Source organism: Harmonia axyridis, chromosome X, assembly GCF_914767665.1.
Source record: "Harmonia axyridis chromosome X, icHarAxyr1.1, whole genome shotgun sequence".
Taxonomy (NCBI): Eukaryota; Metazoa; Arthropoda; class Insecta; order Coleoptera; family Coccinellidae; genus Harmonia; species Harmonia axyridis.
The window spans coordinates 35,314,636-35,319,635 of record NC_059508.1 but is presented as its reverse complement, the minus strand read 5'-3'; the positions used below and the strand labels follow the sequence as shown (position 1 = coordinate 35,319,635).

The 5,000-nt window shown below is 51.4% G+C and overlaps 1 pseudogene; it reads left to right on the top strand.

Annotated features, from left to right (window-relative positions):
• Positions 1-250: 250 nt before the first annotated feature.
• LOC123688205 overlaps positions 251-5,000 on the top strand; it is an 8,685-nt pseudogene continuing 3,935 nt past the window's right edge.

Genomic DNA, 5,000 nt, shown 5'->3' with positions numbered 1-5,000 from the left:
ATGCGATCGTCGTGTCCGAGAAATCTGAACGACGTCCGATCGCTTTAATGTGCCAGTTGTCGCGCGTTGCGGATGAGCTTTCATGAGCGCACCCCCGAAACACCGAAGCACTTTGCTTGGATTCGCATGATCCGCCATACGGAGCAGGAGATAATAGACGCCTTTGAGTAGGCTAACTCCCTCGCGTAAGGTACGTGATTTTATGAGCCGCCAAAGGTTAGTTTCGGAACGTTTCGATGATTTGAACATACGACCTCAGGACAGGTGAGACTACCCGCTGAATTTAAGCATATTATTAAGCGGAGGAAAAGAAACTAACTAGGATTCCCTTAGTAGCGGCGAGCGAACAGGGATTAGCCCAGCACTGAATCCCGCGATCGTAACCGGTCGCCGGGAGATGTGGTGTTTGGAAGGATCCATTATCTGGCGAGTTCGCGGCGCGTTCAAGTCCATCTTGAATGGGGCCATCGCCCATAGAGGGTGCCAGGCCCGTAGCGACCGCTGCGGCTTGCTAGAGGATCTCTTCTTAGAGTCGGGTTGCTTGAGAGTGCAGCCCTAAGTGGGTGGTAAACTCCATCTAAGGCTAAATATAACCACGAGACCGATAGCGAACAAGTACCGTGAGGGAAAGTTGAAAAGAACTTTGAAGAGAGAGTTCAAGAGTACGTGAAACCGTTCAGGGGTAAACCTGAGAAACCCGAAAGGTCGAATGGGGAGATTCATTCGCGCCTGTTGTTGGGATTTACTGACTGTGGAAACGGCGACGTTCGCGTTGGCTGTTCCCTTCGGTTCATCTCCGGCTTCGGACGCGTGCACTTCTCCCCTAGTAGGTCGTCGCGATCCGTTGGGTGCTGTTCTACGGTCTCGAGTGTAGCCCGTGAGCTCGGATTTTCCGATGTTTACGGACACTGGGTTTCCGAACAGCTCGCTCGACGGTTTACTGATGGCGGGAGGCCGCGACTTAGTTCGCGTCCGGCCCGTGGCAAGTATGTGAATTGTGATGGCGATCGGACCTAGTGCCGATTCCGTCCGTTTGCGACTGTTCGCCGCGGTGTTCTTGGACAGACCTCTTGAAACGCCGATCAGCGACGCTATTGCTTTGGGTACTTTCAGGACCCGTCTTGAAACACGGACCAAGGAGTCTAGCGTGTGCGCGAGTCATTGGGAATCACTAAACCTAAAGGCGCAATGAAAGTAACGGTTCACTTTATGTGAACGTGAACTAAGGGAAGATGGTCGGTCTCCATGACTGACCCGCATTCCCGGGGCGCCTCATTCTCATTGCGAGAGGAGGCGCACCAAGAGCGTACACGCTGGGACCCGAAAGATGGTGAACTATGCCTGGTCAGGACGAAGTCAGGGGAAACCCTGATGGAGGTCCGTAGCGATTCTGACGTGCAAATCGATCGTCGGAACTGGGTATAGGGGCGAAAGACTAATCGAACCATCTAGTAGCTGGTTCCCTCCGAAGTTTCCCTCAGGATAGCTGGCGCTCGTTGCATACGAGTCTCATCCGGTAAAGCGAATGATTAGAGGCATTGGGGTCGAAACGACCTCAACCTATTCTCAAACTTTAAATGGGTGAGATCTCCGGCTTGCTTGAATGTGAAGCCGCGAGATTTCGGATCAGAGTGCCAAGTGGGCCATTTTTGGTAAGCAGAACTGGCGCTGTGGGATGAACCAAACGCCGAGTTAAAGCGCCTAAATCGACGCTTATGGGATACCATGAAAGGCGTTGGTAACTTAAGACAGCAGGACGGTGGCCATGGAAGTCGGAATCCGCCAAGGAGTGTGTAACAACTCACCTGCCGAAGTTACTAGCCCTGAAAATGGATGGCGCTGAAGCGTCGTGCTTATACTCGGCCGTCAGTGGCATGTGCGGTCGCCCTTCGGGGCGGTCATGAAGCCCTGATGAGTAGGAGGGTCGCGGAGGTGAGCGCAGAAGGGCTGGCCGTGAGGCCGTCTGGAGCCGCCTTCGGTGCAGATCTTGGTGGTAGTAGCAAATACTCCAGCGAGGCCCTGGAGAGCTGAGGTGGAGAAGGGTTTCGTGTGAACAGCCGTTGCACACGAGTCAGTCGATCCTAAGCCCTAGGCGAAAGCCGATGTTGATGTGGCGTTGTTAATCGTGTTTATAAGTGGTGGCAGAAATGCTATGCATCTTGACGCGTGACGCACGCCCGTCGGGCGAAAGGGAATCCGGTTCCTATTCCGGAACCCGGCAGCGGAACCGAAATTAAACCGGGCCCTCGTAAGAGAGTTCGTCGGGGCAACCCAAAAGGACCCGGAGACGCCGTCGAGAGATCCGGGAAGAGTTTTCTTTTCTGCATAAGCGTTCGAGTTCCATGGAATCCTCTAGCAGGGAGATATGGTTTGGAACGCGAAGAGCACCGCATTTGCGGCGGTGTCCGGATCTTCTCCTCGGACCTTGAAAATCCGGGAGAGGGCCACGTGTAGGCGTCGCGCCGGCTCGTACCCATATCCGCAGCTGGTCTCCAAGGTAAAGAGCCTCTAGTCGATAGAATAATGTAGGTAAGGGAAGTCGGCAAATTAGATCCGTAACTTCGGGATAAGGATTGGCTCTGAGGATTGTGGCGTGTCGGGCTTGTTGGGGAAGTGGGTCACGGCTAACGTACCGGGCCTGGGCGAGGTGATGCGTTTCGCTTGCGTTACGTTTGATCCGAGCTCGGTCCCGCGTCTTGGCCTCCCGCGGAATCGTCAAGCTTCGAGACCCCGTGAGTGCTCGCAAGGGTGCTCTGGGTAATCTCTGCGGCCGTCATCTAACAATCAACTCAGAACTGGCACGGACTGGGAGAATCCGACTGTCTAATTAAAACAAAGCATTGCGATGGCCCCAGCGGGTGTTGACGCAATGTGATTTCTGCCCAGTGCTCTGAATGTCAACGTGAAGAAATTCAAAAAAGCGCGGGTAAACGGCGGGAGTAACTATGACTCTCTTAAATCGACCCACGGGTTCAAAAGTTATCGCGGGTTGAAGTTATTTCATTTTCCATTTATTCGTCGAAAACATCGCATTTTGTTTCTTGTTAACGCAGTGTGAATTCATAAAAACCCCGAACAAAACATCGCCGATCTGCGTTTTTCATTGTTTCCTTGTTACCGGGATGGAAAATAATGAATGCATTCTAATGTGAATCATTGTCGTAGAATGCATGTTCTAAAAAGGGTACGAGTTTTTCCGGCCCCCCCTGTATCGGCGCTCAGCTGCCTTTCCATCCCCAGGATTGATGGATTTGAAGAGATAAGGCCTTTTGTCCATCCAGAAATTGCAACCCCTGCAGCAGTATCCACCTAAGGCCGTTCAACTGCAGGAAATCCATTTCACGCTACCAGGAGCACAGGAGGTATAAGAGGTTCGTCTGATTTCTCCGCCCAAGTATGAACATCTTTAGCCTGGAAATTACCAACGCATAACTATACGGAGAGCTTTTGCGGAATGCGAGGTGAGCTTTTGCAACTAAAAGCTCCCAGAGCTTTGGTCGCTATTCGAACTGAGCTTTTAAAGCTCAAAGCTCCTCGGAGCTTTTTGCTCCCCAAAATAGGTTGACCTATTACACTAGGGAAGCTTTCAAACCATTTCCACCCTATCGCCTATTACACAGTAGAGGAGCTTTTACGACGAGGTATTTCGTCGCCAGGAGACTTGGACGACGGATCAAGACGGGAAGCCCGAAAAACCGGCGATATCGATGCTACATTAAGCGAATAACTTACCTAAATTTCAACTTTGGTGATTATTCAGGATTTTTAACCGCACCCACACCACAGACTGCCCCTTAACACACGAGCAATATGCAGGGTGAGCGTGATTCCAATTCTATATCCCGATCGGTATGAATACTTGCCCCTAAGGCGTTTTTTTTTTTCTTTCAAACGCTTTCCTGGAAGTTGCAGAATGGCGAAAGAGCAGGTATTAATCATAGTACTTACCATGGTTGCAGAATGGTGGAGGCAGTGGTCACCTTCCTTCTTCGACTGAAATGGTTGATTTTTCCTGGATTATTGGGACTATTGGTCGGGAAAGGGGAAACTGCATTGCTGGCGCCCGTGCATTGACGGCGCGTGGGACCACCACGACGTCTTTTTGTTACATATTTCGAGGAGAGAAGGTGTTCTGGACACATTTTCAGTTGTTGCATTTTTGATTTTTATTTTATTGTCGAGGCGAGAAAAATTTTATTCCGTCTGGCAGCAACAGCTACAACATGCCATTCCCGTGTGTCTGCGGAAAGTCATATGCTACGCAACGGAATTTAGCAGACCATCAGCGACGCTTCTGTAGGGGACCTCCCACTGGATTGGAGGGACAATGCCCAGAATGCCAGAGTGTCTATGTCTCATATCAGGCAATGCGCTCTCATATGCGTCAGGCGCACCCTGACCAGTATAATGCCGACTTAGCGGCAGAAGTGGGGTCGAGAGATAGAGTAAGAAGGTGGACAACTGGTGAGCTGGAGGAGATGGCTCGGCTGGAGCTGGACTACAACGGCACGGCAGTTCTGGACTATCTTGCCCAGAACTTAAACAGACCTCGTGAGGGTGTTAAAAAGAAGCGGTACACCAGCGAATACACGGAGACTTTACGGAACCTTAGGGATAGGCGTGCGGAGGTAGACATCTTAAATCTGGCGCCTGCTGACGAAGATCTTGAGCATTCGGATGAGGATGGTGATGGGTTGGACGGTGCGTCGACTGCGGTGGCTGAGAATATTGCCCCTGACACAATTCCTGAGAATGTTGAAGAACCGGATCTCACAGACCCGGTACTACAGCACATACTATCGCTGTGCTACAGCTCAGAAGATCGAGAGCTGATTTCGGTGTGCCAGGTCGTTTGTACAAGAGCGGAAGGATTCCAACAAGCCTTCGACTCATGGGTTGAAAACACCTGCAGATCATATGGACGCACTCCAAAATATGGTCCAAAGAACCAGCCAAGAAAGCCGGAGAGAACGGCCGGCCGGAGGAGGTATAGAGCGCAA